Raw genomic sequence first — 23,054 nt, forward strand, 5'->3', positions numbered from 1 at the left:
CCCCCAGCCCAGGTGCCCTCAGCACCCTCGGGGCACAGAGAGTGTCTCCCCGCTCTCGGCCGTGTCAGGGCTGCCCCCCGGTGTCTGCCGACTCGGGACCGGCCGAGGGTTACTGAGAGGCTCACACAAACCCGCTCGGCCGCTGATTGTGGCGGTGTTTGAGGGTCCCCAGGACGAGGGAAGAGACGAGAATCTTGACTCCACCTTTCAGAAGGCTGAAATATTATTTTATGATCTCTATTATATTAAAAGAAAATGAGATAGTAGAACTATACTAAAAGAGCAAGGAGACATCAGAAAGCTGGAAAGGAATGAATAATAAAAACCTGGGACTGCTCACAGCCCCGACACAGCTGGACCATGATTGGTCATTAAGTAGAAACACTGCACAGGAGACCAATCCAAGATGCCCCTGTTGCTAAACCATCTCCAGCCCACACTCCACAGCCAGCAGATCGTTATTGGTTCCATTTCTGTTCTGAGGCTTCTCAGGAGAAAAATCCCAGCAAAAGGATTTTCATCAAACACGTCAGTGCCAGGTGATGGCACAGGCAGCATGGGCCGGCCGAGGTCACTGTGTCATCCCTGCCAGCCCAGGTGTCACAGCAAGGAGCAGAGAGCTCACCCTGTACTCACCCTGCGCTCACCCAGCCCTGCCAAGGGACCGGCTGCCAAAACAGAGCCGTGCCATGCATGCCAGTGTCTGCATGGCAGAGAGAGGACATGAAAAGCCACCGAGGAAGCTGCCACCTCCTCCCTGAGCTCTGCCCTGCAGGCCGGGCCATGGGCAGCCACTTTGGGAAGGCTGCATTTGCTGCCCATCAGCTGCTCTGTGTCTGACAGGAATTGAAATAGCCCAGGTTTGGGTCGGTGCTGAGCAGAAGGCAGTGAGGAGAAAGGGAGAAGGCTGTGCTGCAGGCCAGGTGGATCCAGGCAGAGCCAATTTGGGCAGCAGCCTTGTCTAACAGCATTTCATTTTCCACTTCTACTACATTACATTTCATTTTGCACTTCTGCTAGAACTGCATGTCAACAGCTTTCAAATATCCTCCTCAGTCCCAGCAGCCTGCTTCAAAGTGCTGTGTCTTTATCAGACCATTGATGGTCCTTCTGAAATGTGAGTCTCACTGGCCGCATCCAAACCTTGTGCTTGAAGAGCATTCCTAAAAATTAAAGCAGATTGGGCCTTTGGGGAAGAAGGGGCTGCAAAGCATCTCCTAAAGCATTTTCTACTCCAATTTCATTGTGAGGAAACACACCTGAAGGATGATGCAGGGATTAGGTTTGAGACAAAGATGAGTTTGCTAGGTCAATTTTACTTTGAGAGCTTGAGAAGCACAGGAAGCCCAGGTGATGATCCCAGAGGGTTGAACACAGAGGTTTCACCCTCCCGGATATACAAGGGCCTTACCTTAAAACCACTGCTCTCAGCACGCAGCTGTCTCAACACTGCATTCATGTTTTCTCCTCTTTGTCCATGTGTAGAATTGAAATCCCTCTTGGGGAAGAAGCTTATTCCAAGTAAATTCCTAAAGAATTAGCTGAAAAAAAACCCTGAAATGTTCTTTCATAGCCTTGTAGATTTTTAAAGCCTTTGACATTTGAAACACTGTTCCCCTGCAAGGCCTTTTCCTAAATCCCAGCTTCTCAGAAGGCCCAAGGGGACAGGGTTGGCCAAGGGTGGAGCTGTTCTGGATTTGTTGGTGGTGCCTGGTAGTGAACAGTGTGTTCAGAGCTGCTCTGCTGGTTCTGCCTATCACTTTGACAGGGAAGGAGGGTGCTGGGATATGATAAATCACTTCTAAATGCTGCTTGCAATGAAAACACTGTGCATAAACCCTCCTCAATGGTGTTAAATTTGTCTGCTAGATTTCTTCCCTCCCACCCCACCACTGCTGCTCTAAGATCCATTAGTACCTCAGTCTTTCTTTGTGTTTTGTTTGACATTTATGCCCAGGTTCCCCAAAGTTTTGGGGGTTCTTTTTAAAATATGATATTGATTTTTTTTCTTGGTTTAAAAAAAACCTGAAATACACACACACACACACACTAAAGAAGCATGTCTCCATGGCTCAGCCCTGAGTGGTAAAGGAAGAGCAACAGGAAGGGTGGTTTGCGGTGCTGGAGAAAGTCTCTGCCAGGCTTAAAGGAGCATCCCATTTCCACAGATGGCTTTTTTTTTTTTTTTTTTTTAATGGGTTATGGTGCTGGGAAGATCTGGAAAGAGTGCAAGTCCCTCATTCCAGTTTGGATGTCTTGTTTTAAGAAATGTGTTCTTTCAGTTCTTGGAGAGCACAGTTTTGGATTCATCCTCACATCCTCCAGTCTTGGTGGCTCTGTTGGTTTTTTATTTCCCTTTCTCTGCCCTTTTCCCTGCCCTCACTCCCCTGATGGATGCAGGGGATGTGATTCAGGCACTCATCACTGCTCTGCAGCTGCTTTACAGAGCTAAAACTGACTGGGTCTTTCACCCTCCTCTCATAGCAGTGGTGCAGAGTGAGGCACATGGCAGGGCAGGGCTTTTAGCTGTTGTTTTATCTTCTGGTTTGATGTTTAACACATGGGACAGAACCCCAAGCCCCTGCTCACCATGTCAGGCTAGGCTGCAGGGGAGCACATTGACAGCAACACAGTGGCTGCACCACAACCACCATCAATCAATCCGATAGAAAAAGGGTTTAAGGCCTCTGACAGCGCCATGGTGACTGAGCTGAGCCCAACCTGGGTCTAGCTTAATCCCTGATCTGTGTAAAGCCCTCTTCTGTGCTTTCCTGAGGCTGGGACAGCTGGAGAGGTTGCTCTCCATGAGCACAGGATGGCAGCTGTGGGCTGAAACTCGCTGAGCTGCCTCCCCAGTAGGGGATGGGCTTGTGAGGGATTTAAAAGAAAAAACATTACCATGTCTTTGTCAGTCTGCCATGCTCGCTTAAGCTGGCTGCTGGTGATTTGTAGTATTTTATAAAATAAAAACCAAATGCTTTCCCTTTATAAGGAAATATGCTATGAAGAGGGCTTCAAAGGAAAGATGATTAGTTACTATCCAACTGTTGCTAAATTCATTGCTTGATGGTCCATATACTGCATTTTTTAATGTCACTGATAGCTGATACAGACCATTGCCAAGCTGTTTGATAATTATTTATCAGCCATCTGCATCAGCATCATCTGCATGACCAGTGATGGCCAAAAAGCAGGAAGGAGAGAAAGGGCTTAAGCTGTAGGCAGGAAAGGGAAGGCAGAAACCAAGCAGCAAACAATTGGCACCTGGGCTCCATTGAAGACTAAAAGTGGGAAAAAATGGCTTAATTGAAAAATCTGCCTATTATGTGTGCAGTCTCCAAGGGGAAACAAACAAACCCATTCAAAGGAAGGGAAAAAAAGGCAAAGAATTAAAAAATCCTTGTGCTGTTATGCAGAATTGGGGGGTTTAACTTTTCCCAATCTCTTCCCAGTCTCAGGCAGAAATATTTCTATAACCAAACCATCTCCCTTTTTAAAGCATTTAGCTGGATTGAGTAATTTCTTAAGTCCTCCATCATCAGGACCAGTTTGGGTTTGGCAGCTCAAACACCTTGGCAAGGCCAGGACAACTTCAGTGGTTCTCCTTGTCCTGAAAGAGAGGAGAAAAGGGAAGTTAAGCTCACTGCAGAATCAAAGCCTCCTGCATTTCATCTTTTGGCTTAGATTGCTCACCATGGAGTATGAGCCATAAAAAAAGGGGAGGTGGCACCAAATTGAACTAAAAAGTGCCCTTTCCCAGTGCTTTTATTCCAGACATTCAAAGGAAGCTCATTTTTCTTCTAGCATTCTTTCCCTCATTTTAGCAGAACCATTCTCACCCCAGACCCCACTCAGCAGTTGTTCAATCTTTTGGCACTGGATCTGGACAAAGGAAGGGACACATCTGGGTCACAGGAAAGCACAGAGGGAAACCCTCCAAAACTGGCCAGAGAAAAATGAAATGCAGGAAGACTTACCTGCAGCTGGATGCTCTTTGCACTGGGCTTCCTTTAAAGGAATGGATTTGCTGCTGAACACATCTCAGGCTCAGATGTGACCAGGGAGAAGGTGGGATGGAGATGAGGAGTCAGACAGGGAATAACCAGGGAGATGCAGGGCCCAGGAACATCAAGGATGGAGAAGAGAAGGAACAGGGATTGTTCTCCTTGTTTAGATCCATCAGTGCTGAGAGCTTGGGAAGCACATGAGGGTACTAGAGGGATGCTGGGCAGGAGCAGGAGAACTCCAGGATAAGGGCAAGCTGCTCCCACTCCAGGGCTGGGCCAGGGAAGGAGGGGAATTATTTCTCTCCCCTTTCCGGTGGGATGCAGGTGCCACCCCATGCAGAGGTAGGAAAACTGCCTTGCAATCAAGGACAAAACCTGCCTGGCAAGCCCAGAATGCCAGCAGCCATTCCTCCTGGATTTCCTGCTTACAGGCATTTTAAGCTTGCTTTGTCTCAAAATGCCCTTTTTTGCCAAGGGCATTCCCATTTCTTTTGGATCCTGAACAGAGGTTTGGAAAGCTGACTTTGATGAGGGAACTGTTTCCTATTTTGATCTGTGTTAACTTGGAGTTTCCCTTGGCACCAAAATCAGGGGGTGAACCCAACCCTTGAAAGGCCATAAGATCCTAACTATCCAATCCCCAATCCCCTCAGCATTGGCTTGTGGAACCTTCTCAGGGTTAATTTAGCAAATTAAGGGTTTGGCAAGTTCAGGATCGAAACAACCAAAAAGATTCATGAAAAAGAAACGGAACTGAGGCTGGCTAAAAGCTGATGACTCATTACAACAATTCAGTGAAAAGGAAGCAGGAGTGATCCTATGAAAAACGCCAATCACTTGTTTTTAAAATTTTAAAAGTCTACCAGTAATTACATGCTTATAAAAACAGTAATACAATCAGAGTACTAATAATTTGGACAAATTAAATTAGGACAATATGAGACAATAGAGACAAAGAGTTACAGACAGTCCGGGTACCTTTTTCTGGGCAGCATAAGCCCGAAAAAGGACCCCCATTAACAAAGGATTAACCCTTAAAAACAACAGCCTGTTGCATATTCATACATCTCATACATGAGGAATAAATTCCATGCAGACACAGGAATCTGTCAACATCATCAACTTCTTCCTCTGAATCCTAACGGCGCCTTCGAGGCAGGAAGAAGTTAGTTTCTTCTAATAAGAGAGCAATAAATTCTTTTTCTCTGAAAGATTTAGGTCTCCTGTAGCTGCTATCTCGCTGCGAGTCCTTTCTTTAAAAAAAGTCTCCTACACAACAGAGTTTCTATTTTAACATTTTGTTATAACCTAAAACTATATTTAACACGCTATTGAAGAGAATTAATACAGCATTACTTTCTAACACAACGCATATCATATTCATTTTAATATTTGCGAAAAGCCACTCCCAAAATACGCATTTTTCACATTTTCAATACTCACCAAGCCATCTGGCCAGAGTTCTGTGCCCACCGAGGACACAGCAACCAGCAGGGACCTTCCTCCCATTCTCCAGCACAGGCTTCTTCCCTCCACACGCAGGGAGCTGCAGACACTCAGGGAACACCGATTTAGTCACAACAGGAGAGGCACAAGGATAATTTGGAACTCGTTGCGACCTCAATGCCGCCTAGACCCAGGAGAAAGCACTCTTCCCATCAGACGGAGCGGGGTATTTCCTGTACCGCCCTCTCTTCCCCCTACCCAAGGCGCATGAGCACACTGCCGCCATCATTGGAAGGGCAAGTGAGTGCCGCCCTCAGCCGCCATCTTGGGTGTGGCGTAAAAAGTGACCCTTTTTTGTCCCCCCTTTCCAGTTTTCACCCCTTGCAGAGGCAGGAAAACTGCCTTGCAATCAAGTACAAAACCTGCCTGGCAAGCCCAGGATGCCAGCAGCCGTTTCTCCTGGATTTCCTCTCCGCAATCTTTGGTACTGGCAGAAGCCACTCCCGGCTGAGCCGCCATCTTTGTTGTGGTACCCTTAAGCATCCCCCGCTCCTCACACAGGCGTTTCTCTTGTTGGCTGCCTCAACCCGGTCCCGACGCCGATCCCGCGCTCTCAGCGCCATTTTCTGCTGCTTTTCCCGGCGGGAGAAAACGGTTGGCGGGGTCAGCGGCACCGGAGCCCCGCGAACCGCGGTAGGGAGCGGCGGCGACGCCTCTGCCGGAGTCCTGCCGCGGCCGCCATCTTGAGTGCGGCTGGAGCCCGACCCGGCTCACGCAGGATCCTGGTACGCGGGCGCTTCGCCGGCTTGAAACGGGAGCTCTGTCCCCTCCGCGCCTCCGCCGCCCGCCGAAACCGGCCCCGCCGCTCTCGTTCTTCCCAGCCACCGCCCCGCACGGCGGCCGCTCAAGCCCGGTCGCGCTCCTCTGCACTCCTCACTGTGCTTCACCGCTCCCCTCTGTGCACAGCACCGCTCTGTGCCCACAAGGTGGCAGCACCGCCCCCCTGCCCGGGCCGGGCTGGACGCGCCTTGGGGCAGGCAGGGAACGGAGACCGAAGCTGCCGGGGATTGATTTTGGAGTGATTCCCTTCAGCCCCAGCAGCTGTTCCTGCGGTTTAAGGGCACTTGGTTGGTTCATTCCCAGGTAAAAACGTTATAACATTGGTTTCAAAACGACTACGCATCTCTAGTCAGAGTTTCCTGCATTCCTGTACACAATAGAATGGATAGATTATTTCCAAATTATTCTTTCCAAATGGTTTTAGAGATAAATTCCAATTCTTTGCCCATACCTATAAAAACGAAAAACTTGACAGGTTTTGGTGTTCTACACCCACCCCTCCATGTGAATTTTCTGGCAGCTTTTGGTCCCTCTGGGGCAGGGTAACCCAGCATGACCCCCCCTCATTCCCCACTCACCTGCTCCTCCATCAGCCTGGTGTGACCGTGTTCACAGGAGTCTTAGGATGAGGGAAGAGACGAGGAGTTGACTCCATGTTTCAGAAGGCTCGATTTATTATTTTATGATCTATATTCTATTAAAAGAATAGAAGAAAGGATTTCATCAGAAGGCTGGCTAAGAATAGAAAAAGAAAGAATGATTTCACAAAGGCTTGTATCTCGGACAGAGAGTCTGAGCCAGCTGGATGTGATTGGCCATTAATAAGAAACAACCACATGAGACCAATCACAGATGCACCTGTTGCAGCATTCCACAGCAGCAGATAATCATTGTTTACATTTTGTTCCTGAGGCCTCTCAGGAGAAAAAATGCTAAGGAGAGGATTTGTCAGAAAATGTCATGGCTACAGCCTGGCTCTCCCTCCTAGGGACATTGCAGTGCCCCAGATGAAATCAGAGGCCCCAAGTCTCCAGCCCCTCTCGCTCAGCCTTACTTCCTCACCCCCAAAGAAGGCACAGAAGGAATCAAACTGCCCTGGACAGCAGAGTGGTGCTTTATTCAAGCCCTTTCCACGAGTACATCTCTCCCAAAAGGGACTCTGCTGCAAGAATGGGGGGCAGCCCCCAGAAGTTCCTCCCCAGCCCCGCAGTCACAGGAGAGAGGCAGAAAGAGGGAGGGGCAGCAGAGAGGACACAGGAAGAAAAGTAAGAACGGGGTGCAGAATGAAGTTGAAAAAACAACCAAAACCAAAAACAACAACAAAACCTGGGATGGGCAGCATAACAGAGAGGGATTAAAAAAGAATGGGTTTTGGTTCCTCATCTCTTCCTCATCAATTCCCTTATTGGTGACATTCAGCAGTGGTGCCAAACAAGCACAGAAAACAAATGGAAGAAGAAATGCAGATAGTCAGCAGCCACCACCTATCAAAATTCATTTTAAATAGAGTTCAAAGGTCTCTAAGAGCAAGGTGAGGTGTAAATGGAGATACTCACGCAGAAGTACTGCCAGCTGCTATTTTCAACATTTCTTCTGAGTTTCATCTTCATTTGTTTATCTCTCACCTAAACAAGAGAAAAAAAACGAAAGAAATGTGACCTTTCAGGCAGACAAAAAATGTGGTTGGTCCTTAAGAAAGCATTTTATTCTGCCTGTATAATAACCTGTTGGGAACAGTAGGAGCTTTTAGCAAAATGTCTCTGTGCTGTTGCAGTTGTTCTGCCACTGTGAGAAATCACAGGCACGGCTGCAAGGCTCCTGCAGCTCACCCTGGTGAGGGTCAGAGACCACTTATCCCTGCAGGGATCCCTGGGAATAATGATGGTGGGAAACGTGGAGGGAGCTGGATAAATAAATACTTGCCATTTCCTTACCAAAAAACCCCTCAAAACAAAGCTATAGAAACAGTTTGCCTCTGAATTAGGAGAATTTAAAGTAATTCTTTTAGGTCTGCTTTTGGTTCAACATTCATCAATCTGAATTGGAATATGCATAGAGTAAGTAATTAAAGGTAGCTGAAATTTAAGAATAAATGTCTATTTCCTTGTTCATAACCTACATTGAAACACATTAAAACCCAGTGTTTTGCTTTAGAGCTGCTTGGCATTGACTTCATTCAGTCTTAGACTCATCAGGTTATAAAAACACGGGGAAATATATTCTTTGTTTCATGAAGAATGCATTATTAATTAGAAAGGCATAGGTTTAATCAGAGTCACTGCTGATACCAACATTGCTTGGCTAAGTTCAAAGTACTGACACAAGAACATCGTAACAAAAGCCATGTCCAACAGAGCCTCAAACATAAAGACACAGTTCAAAGTTTTTCAGATGTCCTACAGTTGCTAAGGTATCTCCAGAAAGGTGAGCAAACTGAAAACAGCACAGGAAATTTTAAACCCATTTCTCTTTCTTTCCCCTTAACTTTCTTGTGGGCAAGAGAAAACTCCTAATCCAGGGAATGAAATGTAATTTTCATACCTCAGTCATGAGTAGTCCCCTCAGTTTCAACCAGACCCAGTGTTCAGTGAAATCTTAGAAAGGCTCAGATCAGCAGTATGAAATTCCAATTCTATTTGCGAAAGGAGCTATTTTTTCTCCATTCCCCTCCCTCCCCAACATCAAGTGGGAAAGGCTCAAAATGAAAAATAATTCTTACAAAATTATACTTTGACCTAATAAGTTTGCTACAAGTTGCACCAGAAAGAGAAAGGAGAGCAGAATCAGAGGTTACCAAACTCAATAGAAAATCCAGCTCATGCTATCTCCAAAAGCCTCATTTCATTTATCCAGGATTTTTAAAAAAACCCCACATAATAAAAACTTCACATATTTTGTTAAATGCTATCATTTCTATCTGAAATATTAATTATTACTCTGCTTTTCAGAAGTGAAGTAGAAAGTTTTCTGCACCCACCTTCCCCAAATCTGATTCTAAGTGCTTGCCAGTTTAATCCCTTAGGAAGCAAAAGCAGCCCCATGTGTCTCAGGATCAATAGAAACTAAACAACAAAGCTTGACAAAGTCTATTAAATTGTCAATAAAGTCAATAAATATTTTCCACTGTAGAGACAGCTATCACCAGCCTGTGAATTTTGCTTTAGTGAAGAATTTTAGGTTTAGTGAAGAAAAAACGAGGTCTTCCTTGCCAAATCAGTCAGGAGTTGTTCTACTCTACTGCCAGTATGGGGTGAGTGTAAACACCACATTCCTCACAGCATCACCCACAAAGAATTCCTCTTGAAAATGAAGGCTGCTTTTGAGTTGGACCCAACAGATGAGAACTCCCTGGTGTAGCACAGTGATGGCAGCATGGCCAGGCTCTGCACTGGAAGGCTGAGACCCAGCAGCAGATTCCTGACCAGATCTCCAAGGCTGAGTGTGCAGGGGTGCTGTGGTACCCCGGCCCCCCTGGCCGCACACTTCCAGCCACCATCACTTCCTCTCAGAAGGACAGGAGAGAAAATAAGAAAAGCAGGAACTGGAAAGCTCAGGCTAAAGTCAGGCAGGTCACTGATGAAACAGAGTTAACTTGAAAAATCTTATTTATCAGCAATTAAAAAGAGTATTATGTTATTACACACTATTATTAGACAGTCAGCCAGCCAGCCTGACCCCAAGCACGCTGCAGCATCGGGGCCAGGCAGTGCCCATCTCCCAGGAGCCAATTTACCCATCCTTCTCAAGGGAATTGACCTGCACACAGTTCCACAGTGGAGCTGCCAGGCTGCCAAGAAAAATATCTCTGGCTAAGAGTCAAACCCTAATACATAAACCTATTAAATGATTAAATGATATTGTGTTACTGGCTCTTTCTTCTATTTCAAATTTTGAAAATTATTCCCAAGAATTTTCAAAATATTTCATAGGAAAAAGGTCTTTTTATGCTAAGATGTAGGGTGTGCATGATTGAATGTTTCATTCCACATGCTTACAAGCTGAGCCTTGACCAAGTTAAGAGGTGGAAGGACGTGCTCATTGGAACGGAGAGATGGAAATAATGAAACTCTGAACACAAGAGAAAGGTTCACAGAAACATCAAAATTCCTTGCTGAGCCAAGACAAAGGAGATAATTTTATCCAACAGATAGAAAAGCTCAGGTCAGAATCGTGACCGTTGCTTCTCAAGAGCAACATCCACTGAAACACACAGTCTGCAGGTGGAATGAGGTTAAACCTTCCCAAAATGGGAAAAAACCCTTGACTCTGACCTCGATTATTTCATCATCTACACTTATTTACCATTTCAAAAATGGTACTAGGGTGTTCTTGTGACTTAAAAATCTTTGTCTGAAAAATCACCACATTAGAGAAAATTTTACATCAGGATAACCTTGTGTTGAAATTATCCAAAAGAACAGGATAAAGTGAAATGATCATGCTGCAGGCATTTTTCTCATTTTTAGCAAATAGAATGCACTCGTATTGAGGGATGTTTTGAACAAAACACATTCACATTACTGCACGATCACGTGAAAAATACTCCTCTTCATCTTCAGTATCTCTCACAGAATTAACACCAGGATGAAGTTGCAAAGTGAAAAATACTGTATAAGGAGTGGTATTGCCCCACACACGGGATACCTGTGTGCGCTTCAGAGAGATTCATCCTGAGTTTGCTCCAGCCCCTGGAAACACCATAAACATGAGGCAACCATGGGACTGTTCCACAGCTTCTCTCCAAGCTTGTGACATGGGTTTATGCTCCCAATAGCTACTGCAAGGAGTGCAAGTCAACAGCAAGGGGTGGCAGAATTGGACAAAAATACCAGCATTATTGGCACATGAGAAATTAAATATTGATTACCTGAAAGACCTGAACTCTGCACCTTACCTAGTGCAACTTCAATGCTGAGGCTTTGAAACAGACACTGTAATTTACAACTTCTAATTTTTATGTCCTGTAGATGTGAAATCCCCAGCCACCAATCCAGAGTAACCACCTGAGTAACCAACTATTTGCTATTAAGATTTTATACCACCTTCTCCAGAGTAACCACCTGAGTAACTAACTATTTGCTATTAAGATTTTATACCATTGTAAGCCTTATTGCTTACAATGTTCCTTTTCAGCAAACACACGGGTTGCATGACTACCTAAACTCAACGTATCCCCCACCATTTGTAAACTGTTACCAAGAGAAACTGTTTTTTCTGTGCTAATTGTTGACATCATATATTAGCAGGAATAGAGTGAGCATGGAGTAAGATTTTACACAGCAAAACAAAGAAGGCTCATAGACAGTAAACCCTGGATCCCAGCCCCAAAACCCTATTTTATACTCATTTCTTTGGCTTTGGGAAGACATTAGGACAGCCTGCAGCTTCGCAGAAATTGAACAATGACAATCCTAGCTAAAGCAGCTGTTCTGCAGATGCAAAGGAAGATGTAGAATGTTTCCTGGACAAGCAGCCTGAAAATGACTCTCTCACAGATGAATAAGCATCAACACAAAACACACTGTTACAAACCTAGTATTTCCATATAACAGATAATGAAAAACCATCTGTCCATTCTGGTTATTTGCCAAGCAGCCAGCCCAGCACACCATTTTACTACCTGTATCTAAGGTATCCTACTAATAAAGAATATTTCTTAACTGTTTTCATTTTGTCTGCACATGCTGATTAATAACTTCATCATTTAACCCACCTCTTCCAAAGTTAGTCATGTACATAACAAGGAGATTAATTCCTGAAAGTATAACTGTGCTCCTCTTTTGGATTTGGAGAAAAAAAAAAAAAAAAAAGAGCTTCTTTAGTGCAATCAGTGAAAATTAGGGCCAACATCTTATTCTGCAGGAATTTCCCCAGTTAAGCACAATATTTCTATGGCCTTCTAATGATCAATATCCTGTGCTCTCAATATCCAGTTCCAGTCCTGGTTGTCTTTTAGATACCAGAAGCCAGCGGGTATTAAGAGATAAATTGTACTCAGCGCTACTTTAGTCCAACATGTAACATGAAGAGTATGTTTGCAATTAAAATTCACACAATGCAGTATTTGAAGTGAACACATTGCACTATCAGTAGCAGCACAAGGCAATGATGAAAAATCCACAATGGCGTGGTGCTGTGTGCTGCATTATGCAAATGGATGCAGCAAAGGTCAAAGCTTATCTCAATCTCATAATAATGTAGTCTAGGGAGAATAATTAATTTACAGTGTGCTTTCTTCTTTTGTGTACCACAACACTAAAAGCCATTTTATTTGGGAATTTTCTTGCTTTATATTGCAGAGAGAAATAATAGCAACGGCTTTCAATTTTCTCTTCAGGAACCAGGGCAGGAGGGAAGGCACAGCTCTTTATTTTCCATAGCAACACCAGGCTAAAATTAAGCACCAAAAATACTGCCTTTTAATTACTAAAATGCTGTTAAATTTCAGTGTTTAGGAATGAGATTGCTGTGCCCAACAGCTACCTCATGTTACAAGGGCACAAGTGTTTCAACAACTTCCATGAAGCAAGCAGTGCTCTAAGGATTCAGTTATATTGCACAGCTCCCTACAGAGGGTCACAGGTGAGATGTAGGATATATTTGTGAATTACTGAGGCCCCGTGCTGGGGATGGGAAGTGCGATCCAGAGCAAAAAGTTGGTGAAGCTGGACCATAAAAAGCCAGGATGCAAACCTGAGTCTGAGGTGCTGGTGGCAAGGTGGCAAACTGGTGTTCCATGAGTTCTGATTCTGATACTCTAATCCCCATCTTCTCCATCCACCGGGCCAGCTCTGTTTTCCTCTCTCTGCCAAAAAACACAAGAATTTCTCAGCTCTGTAAGAAAAATAGCCTCCAAGAGCGATGTTCAGAGCAGCCCAAGCTACCTGATGCAACCTCTTTTTCACACCTATTTTTAAATACGTGTTACACATACAGAGATTTTAAAAGAGTGGTCCTCTGACATAGGCCTCAGGAGAGCAGCTCTCTAAGCAATAGGATGAGATGTTGGTGTTCTTTCAAATCCAAGGGATCTTATTCCTTACTCTCAAATATTTGTACTGATTTGGCATTTTGAGCTGGAAGCTAAATAGAGCTGCCTGGGAATCAGAAGGGGTCACACTGCGCAGATGACAAAAAACTGCCATGACCAAGAAGCAGTAATTCTCTTACAGGAACCCATGTTTCACACAACTGCTTTACACAATTAACTGAGGACTAATTGATCCCACAGGAAATCTGTCATTCATCAGGAACTTTAGCTTCCCAATTCCAGCTTCACTTCCTGTAGCTTATTTTTTCCTTCTGTTTTCTAGGAAGCTGCCTGCTTGTGGTTGTTTCTAAGGAACCTGAACAACGTGACCTTCATGGGATCGAGTGGCTTCTAAAGCTCATTCCCTACTCCTTGCGCAGGTCAGAACAACTCTTGTGTGGTTTTTATGTCCCTTAGGTGACAAACTTGCACACAGGCAAGCACCTTTCCCCATCCCTAGAGATCATCTGTCACTGTTACCTCGAGTGTTCATCACAAGATGCAGAACTAGACCAGCGGCAATGCCATCCAAACTCACACAGATCCAGCTGTCCTTCTGTCAGTTACCTTGACACACTCTGGATGCAACCCCAGCAATTTCCAGGGAAGGTGGAAAAGCTGCAGAGTAGTTAATGTTGACAGTAGTTGCTAAAAGGTCATTCAGAGACATTCATTAGTTGTTTGCTGTAGCAGACAGTCATTATTATTGGCAGCAGAAATTGGCAGGAAGCACTGTTATTGTCAGAAGGCATTAAAAGAGTGTCATTTGTCAATAGGTGCTCTTCCACAGAGCAGCAGGCTAAGAAAACTCCGTCTCTCAATTTAACTGGAAAAAATAGCATAAATACCCAGACATGTTTTTATCTGCATCTCTGATGTGGGCATGGAAGATTCTTTAGGAACTCTGCATCAGCCCACTACCCTGTCTGGGAGCAGAAAAGCAGAAAACATGCAGAAGCATTTTACCCTGAATTTCAGTTTCTGGGGTTCTGCTCTGAGTTTTTCCAGAACGAAGAATCTCTGTGACTATCCACCTGTCAGGCTCATTTAGCACTAACTCTCTTTCTAAGCACAGAGACTTGGATGTTGCTATGTAAATGAACTCCGATCTGTTTGCCCTTTATTGGCAAGGGGAAAAAAACATAGTAAGAGTCAAGATCCCTTTTTTTTCCATGTATTTCAGCAAATGTAACCATAATACATTAAAGACTTGCAAGGTGGAAGTAAATTATAAATCCAAGTTGCATCCCTCTATAATTTTGCATTATGGCAGTACAATAATGGAATTAATAAAACTTGCATTTTTATGCTGTCAAGTTAGATTAAAAAGCATTATTTAGCCCTCCCCAAGCCTACACTCTAATAAATGTCAAGTCCCCAACTCTTAGGTATTTAAATATTTGCACAAGGAGTCTTTAATAATGAGAACACACACTGCAGATACGTGTGCTGTTATACTACTAAACTGAAATAAATAACCTGGGACAATTATTCCCAGTCCTAACAAAGCTGATTTGCTAATCAAATGTCAATAAAATGACTTGTTTTTAATATGGACACAATTGCACTAATAACTTAGAATTATTAAGTAAAGGCTTTCAGAAGGAACACAGAAGCACTGTTGGTTTTTTCATGGCACCCTTCATTCTCCTGCTGGCTTCCCTCACCTCAAGCATTCAGAATCCCTTTCATTCAATAAAGCAGTCAAAGGCTGGCACTTGACTTTCATTTCCATCTTTGTCCCTGTCACAGGAGAGGGGACAAGCAAGAAGATGGGAGAGATAACAGAAGAAAGGGAATAGTTTATAGCACAGCACCTTTTGTTTGTAGTTTATCTCACTGCTCACCAGCCAGGTCTCCATTTTCTATTGGATTGTCCCAACACTTTTCTCTAAGAAAGGAAATGAGCCACTTGCTGTAGCACACTTGGCCTAGCTCAGCCCTTCATTTGACTGTCTGCTGGATGCATTCAGCTTTCCAGGAGAAGTTCAACAGCTGAAAGCCAGGGCAATACCATGGGACAGGAAATACAAAGCAACTCCATGGGAACTGGCAATAGCAGAAGTGTTGATGAAAATCTCATGCCCTTGGGGCTGCTGACAGCTTTGAGTACTCATTTTGACCTTGACCATAACTCTTGTCCTCATTCAAGAGCTTTCCTTTTTATTCTGTTCATTAACAATGAAATTGAATTTCTAAACGGAGTTACACAGTGAAAGAGGGGGACATGTTCTCACTTCAAAGATTGACATATTCTTAAGGGACTTTTCATGTACCCTGTTGGTGAGTCATCAAGGAAAAGATGGTTACTGAGTTACAAAAGCAATAAAACAGGCAATTTACTAAAACGCTACCTGAAAATATCCATGGAACAATGAGTCGGATTAGCTAACAGCAACAGATGGGTTTATGATTACAAGTTTTACGACTCTTGGATAACATAAAGCCTTTTTTTTCCTCAAAAGGAAGTTGCAGCACTTAATGCATTTGCTGAGCTTAGTGTTGTCAGCCCTATAAATCACTCCAATTGCACTCCCAGAAATAAGATCGGCACTGTATGGTTAGAAATTTACAGTGTGCTAATAAATTACTTGAGAGATAATTTCTGGCTTTCAATATCTAGTCCAAAGAACTAGATATTCCTACAGTCAAAGGCATTTATTGCTGATAAAAATCTAACTATTAGCACCAGTTAGTTACATTTACTAATGACCATAACTGACCTGGAGCAAGTTGTTCCTTACATGTAAAATCAGTAAAAGATCATTTCTGATGATGGGTTTTGATTACACTTGCAAGATGGAATAACACAAGACAGGTAGACTGTACACTTGGTGACAGCTTTTTATAACATTTCCCTGGCCGGAAATAGAGAAATACTTCTGGTCTTACTTCAGCTTTGGGGCAAACCAAATTATTCAGTTCCTTCAAAGTAGCCAAAAATCACATTTTCTCAGTGTTTGTTTCAAGCTCTGCTGTGTTGATTCTATCACAAACCAGTATTAATGGAACGCCACAATCACACTTGCACAGAAATCAAACGCTGAGGCACTACGTCCTGGCACTGTCATACAGTATCCAAGGGCAAGTGAGTCCTTGACTGCAGGAATCATCTTTGTTATTACTCTACTATTGCTATTTTAAAGACTGATATTTATTTAAGGACTAATAATTATTATTCTAATGCCACATCAAAAAACTTACTGACAACACAGTGTTTGACACAAGAGTGAACTTAAAACAAATTAGAATTAGTGCAGCATCATCTCTAGAAGTACTCCTTCGACTTGATCTTCTATTAAGGCAAAAATGGGCAGAACTCAGCTGAAGAGGTGGCAGATCAGAATTACCCAAGCACTAAATAAAAGCAAAGTAAAATAATAACCCAGCAGCCAATTCAGTAGAAATGACAGGATAACCTTTTCCAGCTGTGTGGTTTTAAGTTTCATAAAGGCAGAAGTCCCCAGACTATTTCCAGTGGAGGTGCAGGTGTGGACACCACAGCTGTTCCACAGACAGCTCAGTGGTCACACAGTGACACTCTGCTCACCAGGCTCCTTCAGGCTGAGAAGGTCAAAGGACATAGAACAAAAAAAACCATTAAAACGTGTGTTAATGATGTCACATTTGTCCATGAGCAACCATCATTATTCCAGAGAGGCCTCTGTGCCAAAGGATGCCCTCAGAGACACTACGTCTTGCTAGAACAATCTCTGTTAGAACCAGGGCTCATCCTGCAGAGCTCTGCAGCATCCCCATGTGCAGCTGCTCCATTTGCCCACAGGAAGCTCTCCCTGCAGCCACATGGAAGCAGCTGCTCACTCAGCCTGCTTCCCTCCCACCTGGCCAGCATCAACTGCTCAGTTCCTGACACAGAGATCAGCCCTGCTTCATTCCTTCAGCACAAGCCTGACCAGTGCAAACAGCAACTAATTTCCTCTTTAAACTGACACTGCAAGGCTCATGCTGTGCACTATGAATACCTTTTTAGTTTTTTTGAATCTTGAAGGAGCACACACAGTAAGACATATAAATGAAGGCTACAGAATTTTGGAGTGCCTGGCATTGGAATGATGAGCTACAAACATCTGAAGGAGTTTAACAAGATACTTTTCTTAATCTGAATTATGTTTAATGAAGTACAAAAAAACTTCAGATTGTTCTCAAATTTATCACGGTTTTACCTAACAATGCTCTGGTCTGTCTGACACACAAATCTGCAAATTAATTAGTCCTCTGAAAGAGCCATGTGGACACAAGATTTCTATCTAAATAAAGACCCCATCCAAGCTGTTTTTCCTGCTTCTGTGGCTCAAGAAACCACCTGTTTAACTGGAAACAACAGATAATTAGCCCATAACTGCAGCTGCTTGCATGTTGTCTGGTCTACTGACATATCCTTGAAACTATTATGCCCAATTAGTAGTTTGGATGGTTTCTCCCTCCTAGCAGTTAAAAGGGAACAATCTCTTGAAAAAGGTGGTCTCTCTTAGGCTTTCCACTGAATATGTCACTCAGCCACCCTTAGGCCACTGCTCTAAGGTAAAAAGCTGTGCCTTGATAAACCAGTTGCTGTTTTTCCCTGTAACTAGTAGCGTGCACTGGGCACATGCACTCCATTGTACAGCCACTGCCTGCTGAGTGCACTCCATGGTTAACAACCTCAAAGCACCTCTAATTTAAATCACTCCAATATTATATGCACATTCTTCCTGAAGAAATGCAGAATACTTGGGAAATATTGCTTTTAAGAATCATGGTTTAACCTCTAAAACACCTACACACCAAAAAAAGTCTATTACAGCTTGTACAGTTTTACATTTTACTTTATGGCTACAGTAAAACAAAATGAATTATTTTGGTGCCAGATGAAATATTTTAACAGCAACATTTAAAGTAAGTATTATTTTGAATAGCACTAGAACATGAAAATGCTTAATGCCATAGAGGAGTTGGCTTTGGCACAGGGCAGATAAGCAAAGACTGCACAACACTACATTAAGCACTGAGATGTACGTGTTCCTCAGACCAGTTGTGCTTATCAGCTATACATAATTCCAATGTCTACATTCCTCCTGAAGCCGTGGCTCCCTGCAGGTCTCTCCCAAGCCGTGAGGGCACACACTAAACTCAGAACCCAGGCAACGCTGCCGCCCAGGACTCGCAGTGCAGCCCGCAGGGAGGGCCGGCCAAGGAGCTGTTCCTCCCCAAGTGCTGAAGGCAAGCCCGGAGCCGGCAGAGGGCGAGATGTCTTACAGTCCATCCTGTGGGGCACTTCTTCAATGGCAATGAAGAAATCTATCGGTAGCAGACTCTCCTGCGTGTCTGGGAAGGAATTTAGCAGTTGAACTCCTTACCTGACTTTAGCACACTGCTCCCTAAATGTATTCTCCCTGCTCTCCTCCTCCAAGTGATGTTACTGCTCATCTCTGAGGCTGAATTCCCACTGCCAGGCCAATGGCACTTTTATTGCCTAGCAGCAGCAATTCTTTGGGATCTTCTGCTGTGTGACTCCTTTGCAAAAGGAGGTGTCAAGTCACCATTTGAATTCCCTGCCAAAATGGCCTTTGGAGAAAGATGATGTGCACCACCAAAGCCTCTGCAGTGACCAGCAGCTGTAGCAGCTGTGACTCTGTCCCTCTCCAGAACCAGCTTTGCCTTGCTGCTATCTGCCTTGCCTTGAGGACACGTTTCCATGCTGCTGTGGGCACAGCAGCTTCTGGCAAACACCACGACTGGGGTCTCACACGGCTTGTTCCCTTTCTCCCCTGGTGCTCAGGCTGACTGCTTGCCCTGGTGCTGCTACTGTGACTGGCCTCAGGCTACACAGGTCTCAGCAGTGCACCTACCACCCACAGCTTGCCTAAAAAATCAGCATCCCCAAAACACTTCACAGGTCTAGGGGAAGGTTTTAGTAAAGTAAAAAAACATATTTCTGAGAACAAAGAAATATCCATGAATTTGTCAATGATTACAGTTAAGACAGATGGAATTTTTATTTCTAATTGTATACTACTTGACTGATATTTTACTTATTTCAGAGGGATACAGTTTCCTCAGATATTCTGTAGTCAATGCAGCATACAAATTTGGCTACCATGGCCTGTATAAAGAACATTTTTGCAGTCATGTTGTTCATCTCCAGCCCAGCATTTGCAAACAAAGATCACTTAGGCAACTTTTCTTACATGGGATGTTTATGGATTTGTGTTGTCTGCTAAGGCACTGCATTCAAAGTGAATTCTTTTATTGCAGCACATTTTTGAAAAAGCTCTTGCTGCATCAGAACCACAAAAGTTTCACAGAAGGTAAAAACCAGTATAAGTCTTGACTGCCTGTAAATAAGATGGAGTGACAGATGAGTTGCTCTCTGGCATTTCTGGCTGAAAGCAGCTCTAGAAACACATGCCATGGTAATGACACAGGAGGTAAGAAAAGGCATCGGCCCATTAGAGCAAGTACAAAAACAGCAGAAAGATAAACCAGGTTGATGTTGATATTATGTAACATTCTCCACCAATTTTAACAGATACTGTGTTTTCTGCCTTAAAAAACACAACCATCAAAATAATAAAAAGCAAAAAACAATTATGCCCCACTCCTGCAGCACAGAACTTCAGTTTAGAAAATTCTAGTCCAAATTCCAACTCAAGAACCCTTTTTTGGTACTGGCTGCAGCAAATCTCCACGCCTCATTTTGACAATTATGCCATTAAGTGTTTAGATTAAGCACTTTTGTAGTGCATCTGCACAATTAAATACCAGTGGCTTGATGGTGGGAAACCTCTTGCTCCACTGAAGGCAGAAGCCCATCTCATTGACATGCTAGCCAGCCATCCTCTCATTCCCTACATCATCCATGAAAAGAAAAACTATTTTCATCCTATCCCAAACTGCACATGACAGCACAAATAAAGTGCTTTCAGCTTTACAGTATCCATTACAATTAATTATCCAGAGGTCCTTGGCATAAACTGTGAAAAGTCCTTGCTTTTTGAATAAATGGACTCCATCAAAATTCTACAGGCACCTGAGCTGACTGCAAATAAACACAAATGAGGAGTGCTGCCATTTTGTAACAAACAAAGGCCTTTTCTCTAGGAAGTTGTGTGACACAGGATTTTACTGCCCTGGATTTCCAGGATAACAGAGAGCATCATGTGTTAGCAGATAAAGCTAAGCATGCATGGTTTATCATATTTCAAGAGATAAGGCTAACAACAGGAGAAAACACTAATTTTTATGTAATCTTTTTCCCTTCATCAAGTCAGCAGAGCTATTCCACTATCAGTTTATTCAGTGTCAATTAGACTGCTCATGATGCTATCATAAATCACCTAACAAATGAGAAATCTCCCAGGACCTCAGATAATACAAGAGAAAGAACATCCAAGTAGACTACAGGCTAGAAATTTGCAAGTGGAAGGGACAAACTCCATTAGTGCGTTGAACTTACCTAAGCACTGGAGTTCTGTTTAGTTCTAAGGCTACTGAGTTGACAAAAGCTCAAAACTTAGTAATGAATCCCTTTTCCCTTCAGAACTGGAACAACAGAAAAGAAAATCAGCATTTTACCATTTCAGTTCCATGTTAAATCCCATCTTTTTGACACTTCATTTGTTAAGGTTAATATTTGCCTTTCATTGTCCCTAAATAAATTCTGCCCATTATACTCACCAAAGTTACCTGGCATTTTATAGTAGAGTCAGCATTTGCTCTGTTGTGAGCTCTGCATAGTAGGTATTTTACACTCTCTCCTTCCTCTGGGTGAAATTATTTCTGTAAAAATGGCTATTCTAGGTGTCTATTTTGGGATGAACCTATATCATAGCTGCTGCAAAAAGGTTGTCATTAAAATTGAAATGCAGAAGCACTACACTCCTCAGATTGCTTCACCCTTGTTCCACAGCACTTACATTTGTATTGATTTTATAAGGAATGCACACGAGGAAAGCGCTGACTTTCCTTGCTCTGCCATGTCCACTGCTGCTTTCCTTGTCCAAGTCAGGTGCAGCGTCTCACTGAACTATTAAAATAGACAGACTAACAATAGGGGAATGATTTTCTCTTACAGCAAAACCATTACAGAGCTTCCCTCCCGAGGCACTAGGTGTTAACTAGCTGAGTGCATTAAAACAAAAAAAAAAAAGACTGACACCTGTGATTTAGTGCTTTCTAGAACGCACAGCTTGGAAAAAAGGCAGTTTGGAATGCCAGTAAAACACTGACTGAAGCACCACTGGCAAGCATCTCCCATCCCATCACCCTCAGCACACAGAGATCCCATGGGTTGCATTGTGTAAAGGTCTCCCAGTGAGGATGGCAACGAGTTAGGCTGAAGTAAGGTACTAAAACACTGCCAAAGATTGGAGAAGTTATCCTAGGACATCAGGCCCATTTTCTTACCTGTGAGACCTCTTGAAGACGTCATTTAGAGATAGTACCTAAACCATTAGCTGGCACTAGCAAGATGGAGATGGCAGCTCGGTATCAGTGTAAGCACAGCTCAGAATGCCAAAGGAGAGCAATGCTGAACTCACACTTCAACACTGACCTTAAACAAATAAACCCTGTCAATAAGATACTTCCCCAAAGGCAAAAGCACAAGGCAAATTATGATAATGGTCTTGTTTCTTGACAATTAGTTCACCTAATGTGTTTAATGCTACTAGAAACATCATTTGCTACAAGACATTTAACACCAGGTGACAGACACAAAGTCAAAGCTTCTTCCCAGGCACTCTGCTTCAGAGGCAGTTCGCTGTTTGCTTAGCAGCCACTTCAGCACACACTGCAGGCTGACAAGGGACAGCACCTTCACGATGAAATGTGTGCAGGTAAAAACACCTGAAATATTACACTTCAGCTCTTGAAATGTTTATTTGAACAGTGCATTAAATGACAAGACACTTGGGCAGCTGTGCACTCTATGCAAGAAAAAAAGAAAATCAGTATTACCTGAAAACACACTATTATGCTAGAAGGAGGTAAGAATAAAACAAAAAAATCACCACATTTTGTGCTCGACATATGATCAGTTATGAATTTTCCAGGAAGAGTAGGTCTGTTCTGAGAGACTGCAGAGGTGAAAGATTTCCTGATTTAACAATATTTACTTAATCCAGGTCCCAAAACTGTTTAGAGACACTACTGTACAAAATCACAACCAACAAAGCCAGGCCACAACATCATGTATGCCAAAGGCACACGTCTAGGGCTTTTTATAACTAGAACTCTGCTTCATATTAAACCAAGTGGGAAGTCTGAACCTACCCATGGACACAGCAGGTTCTTTGTCAGGAAGTGACTGTAGCTTTTTTTCTGCCACCAACTCAGCAATATTCTAAAACTTTGTGGGGAAGAAGAAATAGAAATAGAAGAAGTGTAGCTGCACAAAGTCTGCATTGATAAATGAAAAAGTTTCATACTCCTGTTGCCCATTCAAGTACCTCACAGTTATCAGCTACAGATTACATCTCTTTACAAATATACCTGTGGCTGAGCTTGGAATTAAGCACCTTGGATATAGATAGAGTGGGGTCAAAACATACTTGGTGCCCTATTATTTTATCTGTCTATCTCTCCACCTGGGTATTTAATACCTCCAGCACATGACTTGAGATGGCAAAGACAAGGCTAATTGGACTCCACAAAAGGCAGAGAAGAGAAAACATTACAGTCTTCTGAAAATAACTCTCAAAGGCTTTTCATTTCCAAGAGGCTTTCCTCCT

The 23,054-nt window shown here is 43.3% G+C and overlaps 1 long non-coding RNA gene across 1 annotated transcript; it reads right to left on the reverse strand.

Moving 5' to 3' along the window:
• Positions 1-205: 205 nt before the first annotated feature.
• On the reverse strand, positions 206-13,203 carry LOC143694274 (uncharacterized). The gene is made up of 5 exons (XR_013182622.1): positions 12,987-13,203; positions 7,850-7,918; positions 6,872-6,987; positions 5,451-6,660; positions 206-3,610 (listed from the first exon to the last, which is right to left on the reverse strand). It is a non-coding gene; the product is annotated as an uncharacterized LOC143694274 (long non-coding RNA).
• Between the last annotated feature and the right edge of the window lie 9,851 nt (positions 13,204-23,054).

The sequence above is a fragment of the Agelaius phoeniceus genome, chromosome 6 (assembly GCF_051311805.1).
Source record: "Agelaius phoeniceus isolate bAgePho1 chromosome 6, bAgePho1.hap1, whole genome shotgun sequence".
In the NCBI taxonomy this organism is placed as follows: domain Eukaryota; kingdom Metazoa; phylum Chordata; class Aves; order Passeriformes; family Icteridae; genus Agelaius; species Agelaius phoeniceus.